The sequence below is a fragment of the Sminthopsis crassicaudata genome, chromosome 1 (genome assembly GCF_048593235.1).
Source record: "Sminthopsis crassicaudata isolate SCR6 chromosome 1, ASM4859323v1, whole genome shotgun sequence".
NCBI classification, from domain to species: Eukaryota; Metazoa; Chordata; class Mammalia; order Dasyuromorphia; family Dasyuridae; genus Sminthopsis; species Sminthopsis crassicaudata.
In genome coordinates, this window is record NC_133617.1 from 47,462,729 (window position 1) to 47,489,566 (window position 26,838).

Consider the following 26,838-nt stretch of genomic DNA (forward strand, 5'->3'; position numbering starts at 1 on the left):
ATAAAAATGTTTGCCCCTTGGGATGGGGCATAGAATGGAACTGGTGATCCTAAACTATTTCTCTGGTACAGACCATCAGAAGATAATCTCTCATAGAGTCATAGATTTATTTTGATCTGGTACGGGCCTTAGAGAAAATTTGGCTCCATTCAGTTTACAGATGAGGAAACTGAGGCAGACAGTATCAAGCTAGTAAATATCTGTGTTAGGATTCAGATTCAGGTCTTTTTGACTTCATGTCCAATCATATTCACTATAATACATTTATACTTTGTCTCTTGTTAAGCTTTAGAGTTGATCAGAGTCTTGTTGACTTTCTTTTATTTTTCAATATTCCAACATTCTCAAAACTGTGTTTATCATGAAAACACTTGGACAACCTAGGAGTGGTGTTGGTGGTAAAACAAGCATTTATTAAGGGTTAGCTACTTTACAAATTTTTATCTCATTTGCTACTCACAACAACTTAGGGAGTTAGTCATTGTTCTTAAGGTACTGTGCTATTTTCTGGGGATAGGAAGATCAAAATAAAGTTGTTTCTTGCCTTTTTGGAGTTTAAATTCAGAGTGATGATCAGGTTGGGGAAAGGGGAAAAGAATATTGTAATTTCTACAGAAATGAGAAATTACAAGTTATACAAAGAAATTGAAGAGAAAAAGCACTTGAGCTATTTTATGAATAAGCTAGGAGAAGTTTAAAGCAGCTATGAGAAGGGAGTGCAGTCTAGAGGAAGGAGAACCTTTTGCCAAGGCAGGGTAAAGTTATGTAAAAAGAAAAGCTAATGGGTCAGTTTGACTGGAATGCCAAGTATATGGTGGAGAGTGACATGAAACAATATTGGTGGAAATTGTCAGATCATAAAGGACCTTAAAATGAACCTAAGAATATAGTAGTTTAAAGACATTTGAGAATCGTTGGAGATTTTAGAAAGATGATATGATCAGATTTGTGTTTTAGCAATATCAGTTTGATAATGTTGATAGGAAAGAAGACAGAAAAAACTGGAAGTGTGGGTATCAATTCAGAAATTATTGCAAATAGTCTAGGAAAAGGATGATAATGATATGAACCAGAGAAGAAGTTTTGGGAGTAGAGAAAAGAGGAAAAAAGAGAGATTTTGCAGAGGCAGAATCATTAATAATTGGGAACTGATGAGATGGATAAGGATGGGGTGGGGAAGGGGGTGGTCAGCAGATCACATTGACAAGGATAACTCCAAGGTTTCAAGCCTAGGTGACTGGAACTGAAATAGGAATGCTTGGAGGATGGGTAGGTTTTTTGGGAGATAAGAGAAGGAGATGTTATAAGTTTTTTGTTGAACATGTTGAATTTTAAAAAATCGATATTGAACTGTATGAGGATGTATTCTGATGGAAGTGGAAATCTTCAACATAAAGAAGAGCCAACTCACTTCCAGTTGATCAATGATATACAGAGGTAGCTACACCCAGAGAAGGAACACTGGGAAGCGAATGTAAATTGTTAGCACTACTGTCTATCTACCCAGGTTACTTATACCTTCAGAAGCTAATACTTAATGAGCAACAAGAAAATGGTATTTACACACATATATTGTATCTAGGTTATATTGTAACACATGTAAAATGTATGGGATTGCCTGTCATGGGGGGAGAGAGCATTGGGAGGGGGAGATAATTTGGAAAAATGAATACAAGGGATAATATTATAAAAAATATATAATAAATAATAAAAAAATCGATATTGAGATGCTGATGAATAATTCAGGCAGAGATGGGGAACTAACGAGATTTTTGAAGAGAGATTAAGATTTGTAAAAAACTGGGAGTCATCTGCACAGAGATGATAAAGGAGAGGTTAATGAAGGTGGATAAAGTCACCTAGAGGAAAACAAAGAGAGTGAACACATGACTGAGCCTTGAGGGATTCTCATGCTCCCTTAGAGGGAGGAGGAGGAGGAGGAGGAATTAGCAAAAAAAAAAAAAAAAAAAAAAAAAAAAAAAGAAAAAGAATGGCCCTATAGGAAGGACAAGAACCAAGAAAGAGCAGTAACACGGAAACGAAGAGATGAGAGTGTTCAGGAAAAAGGTGGTTGTCCTTTGTGCATTTTACATTGATTGTAGCAATTAAGGGATCATTGGTAATTTTGGAGAGATCACTTTCAATGGAGTAGTGGGATCAGAAGGCAGATCTCATAGTAAGAAATGATTAAGAAGTGATTGGAATGTGAGAAAAAGAAGCAATAATGAGAGAATATTTTCTAGGATTTTGGTTGTGAAAGGAAAAGGAGATATATAATGATTGTTTTGGGGATGGCAAGGTCAAATAAATAAATGCTTCTTTTAAGGATGGCAGAAGACTTTGTAAGCAAGAGAAAAGGAGAGATTAAAGGTGAAGAAAAAGAAGAAAGCAACTTCTTAAGACAATACAAAAGAAAAAGAGATAGAGACCTCAAGTGAAGGGATTAATCTTGACCAGAAGGGTAACCTCTTTTTCAGAGACTAGAGCAAATAAGGACTAAGGGATGATGAAGAAAGGTTCTGAGTGTGTAGAGAAGAAAAGGAAGCGTGCATGGATGGCTTCTATTTTTTCATTAAAGTAGGAAATAATAGTTCTCTGTTGAGAGGCCCATTATATAGGTTTATGTTACCTCTTTATTGATTTGAATGTGATAAATGTTTCATTGCATGTGGTACTCAGTCAGTCAACAAACAATTATAGAGCACTTACCATCGGTCAGGCACCATGCCAAATTCTGGGAATGCTTTGAAAAGTAAAACCACAGTTCCTGCCCTCAAGAAACCCACATTCTGATAAGGTAGAAAGTATGCAAACAATTATATGTATGCATAATGTGCATGTAAATGGAATGGAAAGTTATCAGTAACTGGAGACTATAGGAGTGGGTTTGATGAGTTGAGGGGGACTGGAAAAGCCTTTTGTAGAGGTTGAGATTCCTTTTCTTTAAGAGTTGAGGGAAGCCTAGACATAGATATGAGGAGGAAGAGCATTCTGGGTGCAGGCGGCAGGCTGCTCATGTTGGAAATATGAGGGACAGTTGGGAGATAGAGTGTTGTGTTTAAGAGATAGCAGGAGACTATGGTTACTAGATCCTACAGAACATGTTGGGGAGTACGATTAAGAAGACTGGAAAAGTAAGAAGATTATAAAGAGCTTTAGATGGCAAACAGAGCATCTTATATTTGGTTTTGGACATAATAGAGAGTTACAGGAGTTTAGTAAAGGGAGGATTAGGTAGTTAGACTGGTATTTTAGGAACATCATATTGGCAGATGAGATGAACTGAAGAGAGGAGAGAAAAGATATGGAGATTAAAATGGAAGCTATTGCAATGATCCAATCATGAGGGAATATGTCATGGTGGTAATTGTGTCAGAGGAGAGAATGGGACATACGTTAGAGATGAGATAAAGGCAGAACTGACAAATCTTGCAACAGATTAGATATGTAGAGTGACTTCAAGTTCAGACTGAGTCTGGATGATTGGGAGAATGGGCTGCCTTGGGAAATAGTGCAAGCAAATTCTCGATGAATTTTTCTCAGGTTTCTTGGGGAAAGGATTCTTTTCCCAATGGTTGTATTAGATGGCCCCTAAAGTCATTTTGAATTCAGAGAGTCTGTTAATAGGAGGTCTCTATTCTGAGGTCTCATATCAGGGGACCTCAGCCCTGAATTCCTTTCCTTAGTACTTAAAACTGCCAATTTCTAGGGCTGGAGCAAAGGAGACCATATTAATAATAGAAAGAATACTTGAATTGAATGATCTGGTTTAATGCTGATGCTGTTACTTATTATTCATTTTTCCACCTATAAAATGGTATATTTGAATTAGATAATCTCTAAAATCTCTCTTATTTCTAAAACCAGTGACTAGGATATAACAGGGTCTCAAAGTATCAATAGTTATAGGCTTTAGTTAAACCCCTTCTCTAGGTCTAGAGCCAGGAAAAAGTATAGCTTTCTCTACCAATTTGCTTGTCCTGAGAAATTCAAGCAATGTTGGGAAAGAGTAGGACCTGGAATAAAAAGTACAGAAGGAGTGAAGAGGCCAGTCATCACTGAAGCCCTGAATCAGTTACTATAGACATTTTTAAAAGTCTGGAATGTCAGCGGGAATCTCAGTAAGAAATGTGACTCAGATAAGAGGAAAGACTTTTTGACTGTACTGAGATCAATCTTCAGACAGAGATGTTATTCCTCACCTGTTCTTTTTAACTGAGTTTGTCTATATCATCATGTTCTGTAACGTGATGGATTCTGGGTGAAGATAAAGAAAAAGAATTTTCAGGTCATAGGATCAGAGACTTAGAGTCATCTAGGACAATCAGGAAACTGAGCCTCAGATTTGGTGAATTCATTTGTCCAAGGTCACACCAGTGGCAAGCAAGAAGCAGAATTTGAATCAAGGTCTGCTAATTCTAAATCTAGTAATTCTTTCCAATGTTGCACAGGGTAGACTCTATTTCTATAGTTGTCTGAGACCTGGGAGAAAAGTGTCCTGAAGCTTTGGGAGAGCCCTTATAGTTAGAGTGGACACTAGGACTAGGAATCACAAGGAAAAAAGATCCAGAATTATCAATGTTGCCAACTATTGTAAATCTCTTTGGACTGAGTGAGGGCAGTTTGGTAGTTGTTAGGTTGGACGGAAACTCACCTTGGAGTGAGCAGGATCTGAGTTCAAATTTGACCTTGGATGTTTGATACTTGCTAGCTGTGTGATCCTAAGTAAGTCATTTAACCCCAATTTCCTTCTTCAGCCTCCTTCCCCCCGAAGTGGAGACTGTGAGTGTATGTGTGTGTGTCTTCGATGACTCATTTCCCCCTATGTCTTCCTGCTTTCATTTATTTCTAGTATATGGTGCTGAGACTGTGTGTGGATATCCCCTTCCTCTTTTTCCTTTCCATGAGTTGTTGATGCATGATCAAGAGTTCCATTAGCTGTATCCAAAGATCTGAGAGTGTAACTAAAAGAAAGAAAAGTGAAGCACTCCATATTGAAATATTTGATCTTTTCCCATTATACTTTATATGCTGTAAAATAGGTTATATTATTATAATATATAGATTCTCTGAATCTAGTGAATGTAAGGGGGTTATACACTGAAAGAGGGGAGTCTAGAAAGGGCAGACACTGGTGAATTATATATCATTGTTTAACTGAATTTTTGTGACCCCATTTGGGGTTTTTTGGCAAAGATTTTGGAGTAGTTTGCCATTTCCTTTCCCAACTTATTTTATAGATAGGGAAACTGAGGCAAACAGGGCTAAGTGAGTTGTCCAGGGTCACAGAGCTAGTAAATGTTGGAGGTCAGATTTGAACTCAGGAATGTCATTATAAAAAATGGAGAAGGACCCACAAGTACAAAAATGTTTACAGCAATTCTCTTTGTGGTGGCAAAGAATTAAAAATCAAGGGATGTTCATCAAATGAGGAGTGAACAAATTGTGGTTTATCAGTGTAATAGAATACTATTGTTCTACAAGAAATGGTGAGCAGGCAGATTTTAGAAATGACTTGATGATTGGAAAGACTCACATGAACTGATGCTGAGTACAATGAGAAGAACCAGAAGAACATTGTACACAATAATAGCAAATTAAGGGGCTAATCTACTTTGATAGAAGTTGATTTACTCTTCTCAGCAATACAATAATCTAAGACAATTCTAAAAGACTAATGATGGAAAATGCTATCCAGATCTAGAGAAAGAACTATAGAATCTGAATGCAAATGGAAACATATTATTTTCATTTTTTTTGTTGTTTTTTTCTTTCTCATGTTTTTCTCTTTTGTTCTAATTCTTCTTTCATAACATGACTAATATGGAAATATGTTTAATCTGAATATACAATGTATAACATATCCAATTGATTGCCATCTTGAGGAAATAGGGAGGAATGAGGGAGAAAAAAATTGGAAATAAAAAATATTATAAAAGTCAATGTTCAAAGTTAATAAAATAAATAATAAAAAGTGGCATATGCTAGTCAAAAAATGCTAACAAGACTACTGTGCTGATGGCTTATACCCTTAGCAGATAGCTAAGATATTGCACAGCCTTGCTGGATAATTCATACAATGAAATGCTTGCTGCATGAATGAGGTTCCAAGGTAGAGAAGCAAAGGAAGCTCATACTTACAATGCCTTATAATTATAAAATGTAACATATGATCATCATAACTTATATTTACATATACTAAAGTTTATAAAAACTTCATTGATTCAACAAGTATTTATTAAGCCCAAAAGTGAAAACACTAGTTTATGCTTAGGGAATTTATAGGACAATATGTACACATATAGGACAGAAATGAAAGGGACCACGGAAGCCATTTGGCTTAATTTTCTTATTCTGCAGATGAAGAAACAGACTCAGAGAGTAGAAATGACTTGATGAAAGTGGCAGACCTACTGTTTCCATAACCAGGGTTCTTTCCACTGATCCACACTGCTTCTAGTCTTCTTTAATCATTATTGTCAATCTTACTGGTTTTTGTGTTTCGTTTTTCATAGAGGTGAGCTATTCCTCCGCCCTTTCCCCCCCTTTGTCCGATGGGATTGGAACACGTGTCTCTCTGAAGCTGCTGTTTTGGCCATTTTGTGGCCTGATTGCTTTTTCACATCTCCTCCCCATTTTAATGCTGTTCCTTGACTCCCTCATGTGGTATATTTCAGAATCACAACATCGCCAAATCCTAAATTGGGAAGAAAGCTCACTGCAATTAGTCCTATTTATGTTTGAACATGAATAAATCCCTTCTATAGTTGCCTGCCAAATGATGGTTATCTAATCTTTTCTTGAAGACCTCTGCTGAGGGGAAAATCCACTCCCTTCTGAGACAGTCCTTTCCATTGTTGGACATAGTAAGTGCCTATTAACTGATTGCATATCTCCAATTGTTAATAAAGTATTATTACTGAGTTATCAAAATGGTATTTTCTCCTTTGCAGTTTATACCCATTAGTATTTTCTTCTGGGACCACATAGAACAAAGCAAACTCATGAAAGAAATGGTTGAAAAACATTTGGAAAGGAATGCCAGAATCCTAAAGAGTCAATATGACTGCACTAAAAACAAACTAGGTCAAATCAATTTTATTTTCTTTTTAAAAAGGGTTACAGAGTTCTGCAAATATAATTTTAACCTAGATTTCAAAAAAATACTTTATTAAAGTATCTAGTGCAACTTTTGCGGAAAAGATGAAGAACTACAGCCTACATGATAACATAATTTTGTGGATTTGGAACTGGTTGCATGGCAAGTAGTTGTATTTTTAAAAACATATTTTATTTTATTTTGACATTCATTAAAGTTCCAGAAGATTTCCATTCTTTCTCTCATTTTAGTCCCCCCCCCCATTCCCACTGGGAAAGTAAGCAGTATGATATCAATTTTACAGATGATGTAATGCAAAACATATTTCCCTATTAGCTATGTTGCAAAAAAAAAAAAAAAAAAAAAAAAAAAAAGCAAGAAAAATAAAGTAAGTGAAAAAAGTAGACATCAATTGCACTCAGAGTTCATCAGTTCTCTCTCTGGAGATAAGTAGCATTTTTCATTGTGGGTTTTTTGGAAGTGTCTTGGATCATTGTATTGATCAGAGTAACAAACTTTCAGTTGATCATCATTACAATATTATTATTACTTGGTTCAATGTTTTCCTAGTTCTGCTCATTTAGTTGCAAATCTTTACAAAATTTTCTGAAACCATCCCTTTCATTATTTATTCCAGTACAATAGTGTTCCATCTTAATTGTAAATCATAATTTGTCCCAATTAATAGGCATTCCCTCAATTTCTAATTCTTTGCCACAAAAAGAATAGCTATATATATTTTTGGCACATATAAATCCTTTCCCTTTCTTTTTGATCTCTTTGTGATATACACCTAATAGTAGTATTTCTGAATCAAAAGGTTATGTAGAGTTTTATAGCCTTTTGGATAGAGTTCCAAATTGTTCTCCAGAATGTTCACAACTCCACCAATAGTGCATTGTTGTTCCAATTTTTCTATATCCACTCTAGCATTTGTCATTTTCCTTTCCTGTTATATCAACCAAGTTGATAGGAGTAAAGTGGTATTTCAGAGTTGTTTTAATTCATGGTAGCAATTGTCTTGGATTCAATGTCTATAGGGTAGGAGGTCAATAGTGGAATATCTGAGGCATCTGGGAGTTCTTTGATCTTTAACATTTTTTTCAGTGATTTTCTTATGATATCTTTTTCTAATAATACCTACAATCCTAGTCTTCTATGAAATTCCTCATTTATTATATGTTTCAGGACCATTATACCCATATCTGAAAATGTTATATCTCATTCTGTACTTTTGGTCAACCCTCTGCCTAGAGTTGGAAATCATGTTTCCTTATCTGGCTTTTGGAGACATTTACATTTAGTCTGAGTTTTTCAATGTTGTTTTTCTTTCTCCATTGCTATCTGTGTGATATTCATTGTTAAGTTCTTTAGATGCTCATGTTTGAATATTGATAGCACTATTCTGTTCCTTTTCCTCCTCTCTTCTCACTGTCTTCTAAGCCTTCTTCAGACTGATTTTTAACTTTATCATTCAACTGAAACTGTTCTTTCCTAAACTGAAGAAAGAAGCTACAACCAAAAGGGAACTGACCAAAGGGGAACTTCCTTTACTTCCTAAAGGGGAGAAAAAGGCTTCTAATAACTAGCTGAATTATCCCTTTGTTATCTTTCTTGGTCTCTGTATATTAGAGTAAGAATGTGCTGCAGACTTTTGGGGAGATGTTTTATATTAACTATACCACCTTAGTAAATACCTGTTTCTAAAACTAATTAAGTCTGGGTAATTGATATCATTGATAATCAAAGACAAACAGCATTGTTGGGGGCTCATGTGCTGTAGGGATATCCCTAGAATGTAAGAGGAAATATAGTATTCTTGCTTTGAGGACCCAGACTACCAGTGAGAATTAAACTAGCTCCAAATCACCACATTAGCCATATCTGAAAATGTTATGTCTCTTTCTGTACTTTTGGTCAACCCTCTGTGTAGAGTTGGAAATCATGTTTTAGTATCTGACTTTTGAAGTCATTTACTGCATTGATCAGAGTTCTGGAATCTTTCAATATTGTTTTTCTTTCTAGTGTTTAGTCATTGTATAATTTATGCTGCTGGTTTTGGTCACTTGACTCTGCATTAGTTTATATACATCCTTTCAGCTTTCTCTAAATCTGTTCCTTTCATAATTTCTTATGGCATAGTAATATTCTACTATATTCATTTACCATCATTTGTTTAGTCATTCCACAAATTCCCTAGTTTATAGTTATTTTTTATAATGAAAATATTGCACTGATTATTTTTTACATTTGGGCTTATTCCCTCTGTCTTTGATCTCTTTGAGGTATATGCCTTATAGTGGTACCATTGGGTTGTAGATTTTGTATGACATGTATATAGATTTTGGTGACATTTTGGGAACAGTTTTGAATTGTTTTATAGAAGGGCATAGCTAGTTTGGTGTTCCACCAACAGTATATTAGTATATGTAGAAAAGAATTTTTAAAAATCTGGCAAACAGCAAAACAAATTAAAAAAAATCCAAACAAATAACCTTAAAATATATGTAGTGTTTTTCATGCCTGAAAATCTTCACTTCTGCAAAGGAGTAGGGGAAGTGTGTCCTCAAATCCCTTCTCTGGGGTTAAGCTCGGTCATTAGAATTTCGCAACATCCAGTTGTGATTGTTTTGTGGTCGTTCTTTCCATTTATCTTTTGTTATTGTGTATACTCTGCTTACTTCATTTATATAAATTCATATGAGTCTTTTAGAGTTCAAATCTGACCTCCTGTGCAGTTATGAGTTATGAGACTCTGGATATATTCCAATCAACTTCATTTTCCTCATCTGTATAGTGAGAATTGAAATAGTGCTTACTTTTGCAGGACATATCCCCTTAATTTTCTTTAAATTTTTTTTTTCTTTTAATAGCTTTTTATTTTTCCAAATACATGCAAAGATAGTTTTCAACATTTACCTTTCCAAAACCTTGTGTCCCAAAATTTTCTCCCCCTCCTTCCTATAGACAGAAAGAAATCTAATATAGGTTAAACATGTATAATTTTTTAAATATATTTCCATATTCATGATAATGAAAAATCAGATCAAAAGGTGAAAGAAAAAAAAAAACAGGAGGCAAAAAACCCAACAAACAACAAAAAAGGTGAAAATACTTTGTTTTGATTCACATTCAGTTTTTCTTAGTTCTTTCTCTGGATGCAGATAGCTCTTTCCATTACAAGTCTATTGGAATTCAAGGCACTTACAATTCACTTAATGTTTGAAAAGAGTCAAGTTCATCACAGTTGATCCTCACATAATCTTGTTATTATATACAATATTCTCTTGGTTCTATTCACTTTACTTAGTATCAGTTCATTTAAATCTCTCCAGCTTTTCTGAAATTAGCCTGCCTGTCATTTCTAATAGAACAATAATATTCCATTACATTCCTATACCATAACCTATCCAGCTATTCTCCAACTGATGGGTATCCACTCAATTTCCAGTTTCTTGTCACCACAAAACTGGCTGCTACAAATGTTTTTGCATATGTAGGTCCTTTCCCTTTTCCCCTCTTTGGGATATAAGCCTAGTAGAGATACTGTTGCATCAAAGAATATGCACAGTTTGATAGCTCTTTGGACATAATACCAAATTGTTTTCCAGAAAGTTGGATTAGTTCACAACTCTAACAACAATGCATTCATGTTCCATTTTTCCGACATTCTGTCCAACATTTGCCATCTTTTCCTGTCATCTTAGTCAATCTGAGAAGTGTAAAGTAGTACCTCAGAGTTGTCTTTAAAAATTTATTTAAAAATAATAACTTTTCAAAATATATGCAAAAATAATCCTCAACATCTATCCTTGCAAAATCCTATGCTCCAAATTTTTCTCCCTCTCTCTTCACCTTCCCTCTCTTCTAGACAGTAAGCACTCCAACATACATTAAACATGTATAATTCTTCTAAACCTATTTCCACATTTATCATGCTGCACAAGAAAAGTCAGATGAAAAGGGGAAAGAAAAAGAAGAAAAATAAACAAGCAAACAACAACAACAAAGGTGAAAATACTATGTTGTGAAGCATACTTAATTCTCTATATGGATGCTTCTCTCCATCACATGTCCACTGGAATTGGACTGAATCATCTCAGCATTGTCTTAATTTGCATTTCTCTAACCAACATTTGACCATTTATTAATTGGGGAATGGTTTGTATTCTTATAAATTTGAGTCAATTCTCTCTATATTTTAGAAATGAGGCCTTTATCAGAAACACTAGACATAAAATTTTCCCCTCAGCTTTTTGCTTCTCTTCTAATCTTTGTTGCATTGCAGTTTGTTTGTACAAAACCCTTTTAATTTAGAATAGTCAAAATTATCTATTTTGCATTTCATATTGTTTCCTGGTTCTTCCTTGGCCATAGATTCTTCACTATTCCACAGATCTGAGAGGTATACTATCTCTTATTTTCCTAATTTGCTTGTCTCTGAATTTATCAAATACTATATTATTATAATCATTTTTTATTGTGTCTTGTGAACCTGACCTATTCTACTGGTCCATTACTTTTCTTGTGATGATTGCTGCCATATAATATACTTTTAGGTCTGATACAGTTAGGCCATCTTCATTTTCATTTCCCCCCATTCATTCCCTTGAAATTCTTGATCTTTTGATGAATATTTAAATTATTTTTTTTATAGCTCTACAAAGTAATTTCTTGGCAGTTTGATTGGTATGGCACTGAATAAGTAGATTAATTTAGGTAGAATTGTCATTTTTATTATATTAGGTTGGCCTATTTATGAGCACTTGATATTCTTCCAATTGTTTAGATCTGACTTCATGTGAAAAGCATTTTGTAATTGTGTTCTTAGTTCCTGGTTTTGTCTTGGTAGATAGAATCCCAAATGTTTCATATCATCTACAGTTATTTTAAATACAGTTTCTCTTTCTATCTCTTGCAGCTGCATTTTGTTGGTACATATAGAAATGCCAATGATTTATGTGGATTTTTTTTTTTAACATCCTGCAACTTTGCTAAAGTTGTTAATTATTTCTAGTAATTTTTTAGTTGATTCTCTAAGTGTATCATCATATCATGTAAAGAGTGATAATTTTTGTTTCCTCAATACCTACTTTAATTCTAATTTCTTTTTCTTCTCTTATTGCTAAAGCTAACATTTCTAGTATAATATTGAATAGTAGTAGTGATAATGAGCAACTTTGTTTCACTCCTAATCTTATTGGAAATGCTTCTAATTTATCCCCATTATTTATGATACTTGTTGATTGTTTTGGATAGATGTTACTTATCATTTTAAGGAAAACTCTATTTATTCCTATGTTCTAGTGTTTTTTTGTTTTTTGCTGAGGCAATTGGGGTTAAGTGAATTGCCCAAGGTCACACAGCCAGGAAGTGTTAAGTGTCTGAGGACAAATTTGAACTTAGATCCTCCTGACTTCAGGGCTCCTGCTCTAACCACTGTCCCACCTAGCTACCCCTCTAGTGTGTGTGTGTGTGTTTTTAAATGGGAATGGGTATTGTATTTTTCAGATGCGTTTTCTCAATTAAGATAATCATATGATTTCTGTTAATTTGGTTATTGAGATGGTCAATTACTGATATTGAACCAGCCCTGCATTCCTGGGTCATAGTGTTTTATCCTGTAGATAAGTTGCTGTAATCTCTTTGCTAATGTTTTATTTAAGATTTTTGCATCAATATTCTTTAGGGAAACAGAAATCTCTGTTTTGGTCTTTCCTGGTTTAGATATCAGTTCCATATTTGTGTCATAAAAGGAGTTTAGTAGGACTTCTTATTCCTCTATTTTTCTGATTAGTTTATAAAGAGTTGGAATTAATTGTTCTTCAAATGCTTGGTAGAATTGCTAAAATCCATCTGACCCTGGAGATTTTTTCTTAAGGAGTTCATTAATTGCTTGTTCAATTTCTTTTTCTAAAATGGGACTATTTAAGTAGTTTATTTCCTCATCTATTAATCTGGGTAATTAAAATTTTGCAAGTATTCATCCATTTAACCTAAATTATCAGATTTATTGGCATATAATTTAGGATATTTTTAATTTTCTTGAAGAAATCTCTGGAGAAGGGAATGGTAAACCACTCTAGTGGCTTTGCCAAGAAAACTCGATGTATAGTATTAAAGTGCTAAGAGAAAAGACATCAGAAGATAATCCTCTAAGGTTGGAAAGTATCCAATATGCTAATGGAGAAGAGTGGAGGACACCTACTAGTAACTCCAGTGAAATGGTTCAAAGCTGAAAGACAATTTAGCTGCGGATGTGTCTGCTGATGAAAGGAAAATCTGATGTAAAAAATAATTTTAGGTAGGTACCTAGAATGTAGGATCTAGGAACCAATGTGAGCTGAATGTGGTCCCACAGGAGATGGAAAGGTTAAACATTGACATCTTGAGATATCATTGAACTTAAATGAATGGGATAGGGTGAATTTAATTCAGGTGACATACACTCGTGTGGACAAGAAACTCTTAGAAGAAATGGACCACTTCTCATAGTCAATGAAAGGGTGAGAAAAGCTATTCTGGGATATATATATATATATATATATATATATATATATATTTTTTTTTTTTTAATAGCATTATCCCTTGTATTCATTTTTCCAAATTATCCCCTCCCTCCCTCTACTCCCTCCCCTAGATGACAGGCAATCCCATACATTTTACATGTGTTACAGTATAACCTAGATACAATACATGTGTGTAAATCCAATTTTCTTGTTGCACATTAAGTATTAGATTCCAAAGGTATAAGTAACCTGGTAGATAGACAGTAGTGCTAACAATTTACATTCACTTCCCAGTGTTCCTTCTCTGGGTGTAGTTGTTTCTGTCCATCATTGATCAACTGGAAGTGAGTTGATCTTCTTTATGTTGAAGATATGGGATATAATCTTAAAAACGACAATGATTTTTGTGCAAATTCAAGGCAAACTGTTCAACTTCACAGTAATATAAATCTATGCTCCAATCACTGATGCAAAGAGACCAAAGCTGATCAGTCTATGAAAAACTATAATATCTTTTAGAAATATTACTCAAAAAAATCACATTCATCATAGGGGATTGGAGTGCTAAAGTAGGAAATCAAAAAATAATTAGAGTAAAAAGTAAGTTTTTAAAAGACCCTTGAAGTAGAACAGATACTAATGGAGTTTTGTCAAGATAACTTTCTGGTCGTAGCAAACACCTTTTTTTTTTTTTTTTTAAACAACCTAAAAAGGTTGTTTAAAGTCACTAAAAAGTGACTTTACATATGGACATCAACAGATGGTCAATACAGTAATTAGATTGATTATATACTTTGCAGCTAAAGAGATAGAAGCTCTATACAGTAACTTATAACAAGACCTGGAGCTGATTATAGCTCACATCATGAGTTTCTTTTTGCAAAAATCAGACTCAAATTGAAGAAAATAGGGAAAACCATTAGATCATATAAAACCCTTATGAATATGAAGTAGAGGTGATGAGTAGGTATAACAGATTAAATATGGTCGATAAAGTGCTTAAAGAACTATAGACAGAGGTTCAAACTATTGTACCAGCAGCAGCAGCAACAGCAACCAAAAAAATCCATTGCAAGGAAAAAGAAGAGCAAGAAAGCAAAATGGCTGTCTGATATGATTTTTTATAGATGATTGAGGAAAGAAGAAAAGCAAAAGGTCAAGGATAAAGGAAAAAATATGCCCAAGTGATGCAGAATTCCATAGTATATTAAGGAGAGATAAATGAACAATACAAAGAAATAGAAAAAAACAATAGCTAAACCTTAAATATGATAGAACTCTGAAGAAAATGAATGGGAGTAGAAAGTAGTATAACTTTTTCTTAGTTATACATGGCACTGTCACACACACACAAAAATCACCATATGTTAGGGCACAAAAACCTTACAACCAAATGCAGAAAAGCAGAAATATTAAATGCATCCTCTTCAGATCATAATGCAATAAAAGGTACATTCAATGAAGGACCATAGAATATAGATTAATTGAAACTAAATAATCTAGTCCTAAAAAATGAGTAGGTTAAAGAACAAATCATAGAAACAATCAATAATTTCATTAGAGAAAATGACAATGAGACAACATATTCAAAATTTGTAAGATTCAGTCAAAACAATATTTATGGGAAAATTTGTTTTTCTAAACATGGACATCAATAAAAGAGAGAGAAACAGATCAATGAATTGGGCATGCGATTTTAAAGAGCTAGAAAAAAAATCCATTAAATGCCAAAACAGAAATTCTGAAAATCAAAGGAAATAAATAAAACTAAGATCTAGTTTTATGATTAAAAAAAAACCCCATAATAGAACAAAAAAGCCACTGATTAATTTGATTAATAAAAAGACAACCAAATTACTATTATCAAAAAGAAAAGATAAATGTGCCACCAATGAAGATGAAATTTAAACAATTGTTAGGAGTTGTTTTGCCAAATTATATGCTAGTAATACTGATAATGTAAATGAAATTAATGAATATTTTTTTAAATGACTTCAGATTAATAGAAGAAGAAATAGAATACTTAAATAGTTATATCTTAGAAAAAGAAATTGAACAAATCAAAAATGAGCTCTTTAAGAACCTTACCCTATGAATCCATCCCCCAGAAACAGATGAATTTACTAGTGAATTCTACCAAACATATAAGGAACAATTAATCTTAATACTATATAAACTATTCAAAAAACATAGGTAAAAAAGAAGTCCATCCTTTGATGACAGAAATATGATTTTAACTTTTAAACCAGGGAGAACAAAAAGAGGGAACAAAAACTATAGACCACCTCCCTTAATGAATATTGTTGCAAATTTTAAAAATAAAATGCTAGCAAGAGATTATAGCACTATGTTACAACATACATTAAGGCTAGTTGGGATTTATACTAGGAATGTGAGATTGGTTGGATATTAGGAATACTATCAACATAATTGAACATATCAATAACAAAACAAGAAAAGTTATATGATTATTTCAATGATTGCAGAAAAGACTTTCATAAAATACCTATTTTTATTAAAAGCACTTGAAAGCATAGGAATCAATGGTCCATTTATCAAAAAAATATATATACGCTTATATGCTTGTATGCTTTTACGCTTCTACGCTTCTTAAATCAAGACTGAAAAAGACATCTGGGAACTAAGATGGCAAAGTAAGCAATGATTTGGTGTAATTCTTTCATGTTCACCTCCAGGCAACCATAAAATAGAACAACAATACTGGAGTGGTGAAATCAGCAAGGAGATAGGGAAGAAAAGATCTGTTAGTCCAGGAAACTTGGAGGATGGACAAGAGGGTGCTGTTTCACTTGGGGAAGAGTAGACATGGTCCAGGACAGGAAGCTTCTCAGCAAGCCCCACCTCAGCAAATCATCATGAAATACTGAGCCCTAGTGTGGTGAAGCAAGTGCATACCAGTAACAGACATCCCCCTTCCCCTCTTTCCCCCCCCCCCCCAATCCCCTCCGGTATACCTTAGCTAACATCAGGATTACCTGTATGTCTTGGGTTAGTCAGGGGAGTAATGGACTCCAGCTTGAATCAGCACGTATTTTGGTCTAGCATTGGGGTGGATAGGTATCCTCTAGAGAACAGAACATTTCATGCATGCACAAAAGTTTAAGTTCTTAAACTTTAAACTTTTTGCCCCCCAATTTTTGTGTGACTTTGGATAAATAGGTATATAAAATAGGTATCAAATATTTACTGATAATGAACCATAATTTCACAACCCCTGCATCCAGTTATGAGACCTCATATGGAGTCATGAACCACAGTTTAAGAAAGTGGGCCATAGACAATGAAACTGTATCAATTCTAAATATGTATGAACCAAGTGATATATAACATTCAGGTTCTTAAAGGGAAAGTTAAGTACAATACAGGAAGAAATACATAGCAATAAGATAAGAAAAAGAAATCGAAGGAATAAAACTAGATAATGAAGTAACAAAACTCTCTTTTAGTAGATGATACAACGGTATACTTAGAGAACCCTAGAGTATCAACTAAAAATCTAGTTAAAACATTTAAAAACTTAAGCAAAGTTGCAGCATATAAAAATGAACCATTATAAATCATTAGTATTGACAATTCTATCTAAGTCAATTTACTCAATATTATACAATAAAACTACCAAAGAATTCTTTTATAGAGCTAGAAAAAATTAGTTATAAAAATTATCTGAAAGAACAAAAGGTAAAAAATATTGTAGAAATGCTTCCTATTAACAATCAGCCATTTTCTTTAATTAATAAAGATGTTTACTATGCTGGTAGACTAATAAATTTCCCCCAGAAAGCTGTGAGGCACTCTGTTCTCAAAACATATTGAGATCAATGGTCAATATGAGCTTTCCCCCCTTAAAAGTAAAGTGGTGGTATGGTGGTATGCTTCAAAGAAGTGACTCAAATCTCTTACTAGAAATCTTTCTTGAGTCCATAGCCAGAATTCTTTTCTGGTGGAAGGAGAACGTTTCTTGAAACTGTTCCCTTCCTTAGGTAGTTATTTTTTGCAACAAGTACTGCTAGAAATATTTGATGTATACGGTGAACTTTCTTGTTACAAATAATTGCCTCGTATTTCATTCATTTATTTATTTATTTTTGGTTAAGCATATATAATAATTTTTTACATATTTTCATATGAATCATATTGGGAGAGAAAAACCAGAACAAAATCCTGAGAAAACAAACAAAGAAAAAAAAGTTAACAAAGCATGTTTTAATTTACAGTCAGTCTCCATAGTTCTTTCCATGGATATGGATGGTGTTTTCCATCCAGAGTTTATTGGAATTGCCTTGGATCACTAAATAGCTGCAAGAACCAAGTCTATTATAGTTGATCATATAATTGAGGTGTGTACAATGTTTTCTTGGTTCTGCTTGTTTTCCTCAGCATCAGTTCTTAGAAATTTTCCAGGCCTTTCTAAAATTGTTCTGTTCATTCTTTTTTATAGAACAATAATATTTTATTACTTTTGTAGATCATAACTTATTCAGCCATTCCCCAATTGATGGGCATCTACTAATTTTCCATTTCTTTGCCACCACAAAACATTTTTGCTACATGTGGGTCTTTTCCCTTCTTTTATTTCTTTGGGATAAGACCCAGTAGTGTGTCTCTGATTTTGTGATTAGAAGTGTAATCTCTGTCAAAGAATAAGAAAATTTTAGGCATTTTATTTGTACAATTCCAAATTGCTTTCCGGAATAATTTTATTAATTCTTAGCTTTCACAAATAATGCCTCAGTGCACCTATTTTTTTTTTTTTTTTAACAATTCTTCCAACTTTGAATACTTCTATTTTTTTTTATGATAGTTACACATTTATTGGGTGTGAGATGAAACTCAGGATTATTTTTATTTATTTTTCTAATATTATTAGTGATTTGGAGAATTCTTCTTATAGTTGTACAGTGACTTTTTCTCTTCTCTAGTATCCTACATCTGTCCCTTCAGGGTTTCAGGTCATCCTGAATAGTTTGGGGATGTCTTTTTCTCCATGGCTATTAGATTATGTACCTCATCTCCCACCTAAGTTCTTACTGGTAAGAACTAGTTACAAAGACTTCAGTTATATTTATTTTGTAAATAATTTTTAAAAATTGCTTGTTTTTATTTTGCAAAATTTCTCCCAGTATCCCTTTATCTTTTACTAAGTAATTCTATACAACAAAGAATTTTTTTTTTTTTTTTTTTTGATGAGGCAATTGGGGTTAAGTGACTTGCCCAGTATCACACAGGTTTAGATTTGAATTTAGGTCTTCCTGATTTCAGGGCTGGTGCTCTATCCACTGCACCATCTAGCTGCCTCAAATAATTTTTTAAAAAGAAAAAAAGGCAAAAAATCTGCAAAACTGAGCAATACATTGAAGAAATATGAAAATAAATACAAATGTTCCACACCTATAGATTTCCACTTACACATAATTGATGGTGGTGATAGTAGAGAGAAAGCATATTCTTATTTCTTTTCCTTAGAATCATGATTGTTCTGAGGCAGCTAGTTGGAGCAATGGCTAGAGTACCAGCCTTGAAGTCAGGAGAACCTAAGTTCATATCTGGCCTCAGACACCCCAATTGCCTTAAGGGAAAAGAAAGAATCATGTTTGTTCCTTATGATTTTGCAATATTCTCCTTTGTGGTTGCTATTCTTTCCCTTCATATAGTTGTAGTTATTTTGGTATATTGCTTTCTTGTCTGTTCATTTTTCATCACTTCATGTAAGTTTTTCTGTGATTATCTATATTCATCATTTTTTAAAATAGCAGAGTAATATTCCATTACATGCATACACCACAATTTATTTAGTCATTCCCTAATGAATGGGCATTTACTTTGTTTTACAGCTTTTTGTTGTCATAAGACAAAAAACTGGCTGTATGTGTTTTGATATCTTTAGAGATTTTATTCTTATCAGTGACTTTTTTGAGATATAAGCCTAGAAGTAGAATTCTGGGTCAAAGAGTATGGATGTTTTAGTCACTTTATTTGCATAATTCTGATAATTACTTTCCAAAATAATTGTATTCATTTACAACTCTACCACTTATGTGCTAGTGTGCCTATCTTCTCATAACCCTTTCAACATTGACTTTTCCTATCTTTTAATCACTTAATATTGATTAGCTTTTACAAAAGTATGTTTACTTTGAAGATAAAGCAAAAATAAAGTATAAGCATATTTCCCCTAATGCCTCAGGGGCAGATTCTCTCCTATACTACTTTCTCATTGGGGAGAATCTTCTCACCTTAGCTCAGTTCTTACATAGTGTTGGTTTTTACCAAGTTCACCTCCGAAAATAACATTGACTTTGCAGTTGCTGGTCTGGATCATCCAAAGGCTGCTTTAAAAAAAAACAATTCATTTCTAAAGTTTATTTTTTTAATAATATTTTATTTTTCCAAATACATGTAAAGAGAGTTTTCAACATTCATTTTGTAAAGCTTTGCATTCCATATTTTTCTCCCTCCCTCCTTTATTCCCCCCTCAATCTATATCAGCAAACAATCTGATGTAGATTAAATATGCACTATCCTTTTAAATATATTTCTATATTTGTCATGGTATACAAGAAAATCAGACCAAAGGGGGAAAAAACACAAGAAAGAAACAAACAAAAATATTATGATTCAATCCACATTCAGTTTCTATAGTTCTCTCTCTAGATATGAGTGGTATTTTCCATCCACATTTATTGTATTGAATCACCACTTTGTTGAGAAGAGCCAACACAGGAAAAAAAACCCAACAAAATCACATTCAGACATCAAAAATCAAGGTCTGTTTCTTGTGACCACATCACCTCAAAGGGGTAAAATCCTCAAAATCTCTCCTCTTATATCATATCCTCTTACCAGGCAACTAGAAGAACAAATTCATACTTCTAGGAATAGAGTAGCCTAAAGGAGTAAAGCAAGAGAGACTATGCGTCTGAAACCAATCAAAGTCTCCCATTCACCTCTCAGAGGACCAGAACCAACCACAATACATGCCTTTTAAGGCATTTCCCTTACATGTCAGTGTGACTGTTCCAGAAACAAACTCCCAGCCTCTCCATGTGAAGAGACGCCATCTAATACATTTTGCACATAAGTAAAACCCTTGTTACACTATCCCTGTTTGAAAAATTTGCCTCTGGGGGTCAAAGGGTGATTCTCCAGTTATGATCATGATTATGGAGGCTGAAAGGTAAAGGTGGATATTGAGTGAGACCCCGAGGCAGAGGTGTCTCCTCTACCCAGAGGTGATAAAGATACACCATTTAGTTCACAGCAAGATCATTACCATGATAATAACTCATTCCTAGGTGTCTGGATAGAGTGCAGAGAAGAGGGCTGTCATCAAGAAAATGTTGTTAGAAGAATATTATATGTTTAAAGATCACTTCAAGACATATTCTGACTTGATCAAAAAGGAAAGCAATAAAAAGCACATGAAAAGTACACAAAAATCAGGAAAACTCATGATTATAGTCATTTATAAGTCTGGCCAATCATTCACTCACATGGACAGGGGAGAAAAAGAGCTATTTGAACAAGTCTGGACAAGTTTATCAGGAGGTAGACAAAAATTGCAAAACTAATAGGTGGCTGTATTGTTTTACACGAGTTACTCAGGATTACTTTAATAAGACAAATTAGATGGTCTGAAAAAAGGCCTGCCCAAGCAGAAGAGCAGCAATTATCTTCAGGCCTCAGATGAACTTTCAGGGGGAGACATCCTAGTCCTCATTAGGCTTATGAGGGTGTAATGAATGTAACCCGAATGCTGTAAAAATTGAGACATCATCTGATGATGAAGTGAACATTGCTAATGAACTAGATGAATTGTTTCACATCCCCCAATGAATGTTCTTTTATTTGGTGTTTTCATTAATACAGATCATAAAAGAGACCCTTGAGGGCTCACTCCTCTCAAGGGACAAGAGCATGCCATTTCTGCAACTCCTAGGGAAAAAAAAAAAAAAAAAAAAAAAAAAAAAACTTTCATAGCCCTTTACAAGGTTGAAGGGAAGCACTCTTTTTCTTGGGAATTGCTTCCTGGTTGCAGAAGTCCAGCAACAATGGTGGGAGATCTGGCTCATCACTTGATCAGACATCTGAAGGAAGTTCCAAGCAGGATAGAAGAGGTCTATCCAGAGCTTGGTAAAAAATAGGTTGATGTCCTTGATAGGGAGATGCTTTTTATTCTTTCTGCCAAGAAGGTGAGACAAGTCAAGAGGATGGGGAGGAGTTCAAAGGGCTTGAACAAGAGCTAGAAGTAAACAGAAATGCTTTTCAGGAAGAAAAGAAGCAAGTCATTCTTGATTTTTTTGAGGACCACCAGACTAAGACATCAGAATGATATTTGAATATTAGAAACTACATTGGAAAGATGCAAACTGAAATACTAAAAAAAAGACCGTGTTCAGACCTGAAGATCTGTGGTAACTATATTGAATATATCAATTTTGGATGTGAGTGGACTTTGTATAATAGACCACACACAACCAGCTGTTGAGACATGAATCAGGGAAGGAAGAAATGTCAAAAAAGTTTATATTTAGACAGCTAGCCCATTGATATCCAGGTGAAGAAGGGTATCATGGGGGAACTGAGTTGATGAAAGGAACTTAGAAAAACAGACGTTTAGGTATCTCTAGGTTGATATAAGAACATTAAAGAAACAGAACAAGGGAAAATGAAAAAAAAACAAAACAAAACCCATGAACTCTCCCAAAGTTCTCAGGAAACTCAAAAGCTTTTTTGAACTCTTCCAGCTGATTCCTTGAAGTCTCTTCAGTAAAGCAAATTTCAGTTGTAAGTGGCTTCAGAAGCACTTTAAATAATGGATTTGCATAAGAATTACAAAATGAGTGGATACTCATCAAGTGGGGAATGGTTAAGTTATAGGATATGAAAGAAATGGAATATTACACTGTTCTATAAAAAATGATGAACAGATTGATTTTGGAAAAGCCTGGAAAGATTTACATGAACTGATGCTGAGTGAAGCAAGTAGAATCAGGAAAACATACATAACAGCAACAAGATTATGTGATAATCAACTATTGTAGACTTGGCTTTTTCAGCAATTCAGTGATCCAAGGCAATTATAATAAACTTTTGACAGAAAATGCCATCCACATTAAGAGAGAGAACTATGGAGACTGAATGTAGATCAAAGCATATTATTTTTACCTTTTTTTCTTCTATTTTTTTCTCATGCTTTTCCCCTTTCATTCCAATTTTTTTTCCTATCAACATGATGCATGTGGAAATATGTAAAAAAATATAACCTAAAAAAAATGGATTCATATCTTTTCATGAAAAAAACCCAGGCAACTGGGGTTAAATTATTTACCCAGCTTATACTGCTAAGTGTTAAGTGTCAGGCCAGATTTTTAACTCAGGTTCTCCTGACTTTTGGGTCCTTGCTCTATCCACTGTGCCATCTAGCTGCTCCCCCTACCCCCACGTTCACGTTTTTATGGCCGCAGTAATTGATTTATTAGGAAGAAGATGCATTGAAGTTGTTAAGGTAGTTGATATCTGTGCAGTTGAACCTTGTAATTGTCTAAATATACAGCTACAGTTTGAGATGAACCTTGTATTCCAAATTCAAGCTTTAGAAACCTTGGCTTCCAGAGTATGGTTGGATGATACTGATGAGGAGTAAACTGAGGTTCTAAACTGAGATGGATCAGTTCCTTTTCTCTCTCTCCTTCCTTCCCCAAAGTAACCAAGGGCGGTTTTGGCAGCAAAGGAATTTGCTATTTAATGCTGTATGGAAACAAAATCTTTATTGATAGTAAAGGGATAGACTGGCATTTGGCCTTCAGGAAGACCCAAACTGCCTGCAAGGGAGATGTCAGTTGACGGGCATTTAGCTGGTATATACCAAATGCAAAGATTTCATTTTTCAGCCTTCCTTATATACATACATGATGACTAGAGTCATCAAAACAATGGTTGCACAGAGATGTTATCAAGAGGTTCCAGAGATATTTGTCAATAATACAAGAATTCTCTGTTGTAAATAAGACAAAAATTCTCTATTATCTCCTTCAGTCTCTCCCAAAAAAGGAATTTCCTGTTGGTATTTTTGATCTTAAGCTATCTCCTTTCCAAATCTCATCAATACCATTCTTATTCTACTTTTGATCTTAACTCTTTATTTTGAGTGTAGACACCAGGCCAAATACTAGAATTCTTTTTCTAGAGGTGGATAAATGTTCTTTGGTGTAGAGAACTTCCAGGAAGCTAACTGGGAGGTTCCCCTCCTCCTAAGATTAATCAAGAGTGCATTTAAGCTTGAAATCACTGGGGCATTGTGAACTTTACATAAGATTGAGTCCCCAGAAACTAATAACATGCTTTAGAGAATTAGATCATAGAAAATAGAAACCAAGATTGGTCACAGAACAATCTTTTTCATAATAACATATGGGTTTTAAGATATATAAGCAGAATGATTTTTTTTAATAAATAATTTTTTTGAGTTATCAGCAACCCCGCCTCTTTATTTTCAACTGCCACCAGCCCATTTGTGTTGTGCTGGTCACAACAAATAGCTCCCAACACAGCGCCATGATCTTGTCATGCCCTAATCCTATCAGGCATTGATTGTGTCAAGTGTCCCACAAGGGAAGCAGAGACTTGATGGGAAACCTGGGACTGAAGATGATCTTTTAGTGGTTGGTACCCTCTGAGTAGCCAGAGGACAAAATGCCTTAGACAAGGTAAGGGGAATGCTTCAGTAGGGCAGCTCACCTGCCCTACAGCTCACCTGCACGGCTCATCTGTTCTTTCACTTTTCTGAGCAAACAGAGAAGTAAAACAATAGGAGGGAAAATAGTTAAAGGATTAAAGAATGAAGGGAAAGATCTTAAACTTTTACAGTTAATCATGTTAAAAAAAGGAGTAAAGGCTAAGAAAAATAAGTTAAGACCATTTCTACAGGATATTTACAATAATGTACTGTGGTTCCCCATTGGCCCCCAAATCACTATCAGTGAATGGGAAGCCATAGGAGAAACTTTATACAAAGTGTGCAGAGAGAAAGGCCCTCAGATGGTCTCTTCTGATATTCTTCCTTTGTAAAACATTATAAAAATGTGCTTATCAAAACCAGGAAAAGTAGAGGGTAAGAATAGAACATTGAAAATCAATCTTAATAGACAAAAAAAAGGGAGGGGGGAGAAGTCCCCCAAGAACAGATTTGCTAAAGCACTATATACTATTAATTATCTCACATTGAATAACATGTCCCACATCCCAGCTGACTTAGTTTTTTCTTTTCTATATTATTTTTCCTCAAACAAAGAGGAACAGAAAAGGTTAAAGGGTTGGCTCTGTCGCCTGGCAACAATATGTAACGTGGAAGGATGTCAATGGTATGTGGAGGGGCCCTGAAAAGGTAATAATTCGGAATTGAGGTTTTCTTTGTATTTCCACAGATAAAGGAGACACATGAATCCTGGAAAGATGTAGCCGCCCTGTCCAAAATGATCCAGAGCATGAAGATAAAAGAAAAGACTTGCAAAAGCTGCTGCAAGGGAAATGGAACAGCATAGCTCCTGCAACTGGCCTTAGTCGGGGCACAACTTAAATTGGGAGAAGGAAAAAAATAAAACTTTCTGGGATAGTATACAAAGTCCACCTTGGGTGAGAGTGGTTGGATGGGGAAAATACATTCCTGAAATTCTATTGTATGATAATGGATCTCAATATTTAGTTAAATAGTTTGATATTAATGAGCATGGAAGGGAATCAAATACTTTGATAATTAAGTTTAATTTTACTGGACTTACTAAAGATCCTCCCCTATGAGTTACTACAAATGCTAGCTTTGACAGCTGTAATCTTATATAACCTATTCATTTTTATTATAAACATGATCCTTTTCACAGGCTTTTGGCTAGTAGGAACGTTGCAACCCTCTGTGTAAAAAAGGCCTTAAGTCTGTAATGACACAAAGCACACATTTCCTCAATCTAACAACCACTGTTATGGGTATATTGGTTCAGAACTGTGAAACAGCAACTCTCAATTGGGAAATCCATATATTACTTTTTCCAGATCAGGACCTCTAGGACTGATCCTCCTTTTCTGGACTGCAACATTAGCAGAAACTTTTGTCACACAATTTGGAATCAGACTTATGTGTCCTGGCATAATGACTCTCATGATTGCCATATGCATGAGGGATACCTCAAACTGAATTGGTGGGGGAATAATCAAAAGGGGAATGATCACGTTTGGAAAATCACATTACTGTTTGCTCTTATTGAGGGATTTTATCAGAACAGAAATAAGAATGTATCATATAATGCTACAGTGCATGCATGTCTGAGGAATGATTATGCTTTCATGTGGGGAGAAATTGGCCAAGTTACAATAGCAAAAGTAGAAGGAGGAGTTATGTTACATAATAATAATAATAATAATAATAATAATAATAATAATAATAATAAAAGAATTACTTAATAACATAATGTTACTTGCAGGGAATACAAGGTTTCTGAAAGCATAGGAAGTAAGGTTAATACTTGTGTTGTGTTTGTTATTATGAAGCCTTCATTTAATGTTACCTCTACAGAGTGATAATTGGTATCCCACTTGAGCAGATCATTCTTTGGAGAACATTGAACATTTGCTTAGCAAAAGTAGAAAGAAAAAATGTATTTTATGTATTGTTTTTGGTATAATTATATTAACTTCTATTTTGCTTTCCAGTGCCTCGTGCTATTTCTGTAATCAGTATTCAAAATCAAGTGGTTCAAGCTAATTATTTCCATGAACTTACTCTGAACATCTCTAAAGGGTTTGCTATACAGAATAAAATTAATAAGGAGTTTTATGAAGCTATAAATCAAGTAAGGGAGTGTAATGTTCTCTCTAAAATGTATGTTCTCTGTTGAGGTTTTCTTGGGGTCTCTGGGAGCAGCCTTCATTTCAGTTCAGTAGTCACCATGCGAGTAGCCAGGGGTTAAAGTCCAAATCCTTTATTATCTCTTTCAAAGTCTTGTCTCCTTTCCCAGGGCCCTGTTAGCTTTCTTAGAGGCCTAGCTCTCTCCTTGGTTCCGAGAGCTTGAGCTCCTTCCTCCTTCTCTGCCCTCGGAATCTCTCCAAATCCAAAGGTTTGTGCTTTAGCCTCCAGCCACCACAAAAGTGGATTATGGAATTAATTTGTCTCAGCCTCCCAGAGCTTCTAGTGCACTTTTCTCTTTTTTGGCCCTGAGA

The 26,838-nt window shown here is 34.5% G+C and overlaps 1 long non-coding RNA gene across 1 annotated transcript; it reads left to right on the forward strand.

Annotated features, from left to right (window-relative positions):
* Positions 1–24,070: 24,070 nt before the first annotated feature.
* Positions 24,071–25,260, forward strand: LOC141561666 (uncharacterized). The gene is made up of 2 exons (XR_012488115.1): positions 24,071–24,335; positions 25,053–25,260. It is a non-coding gene; the product is annotated as an uncharacterized LOC141561666 (long non-coding RNA).
* The last annotated feature ends 1,578 nt before the right edge of the window (positions 25,261–26,838 follow it).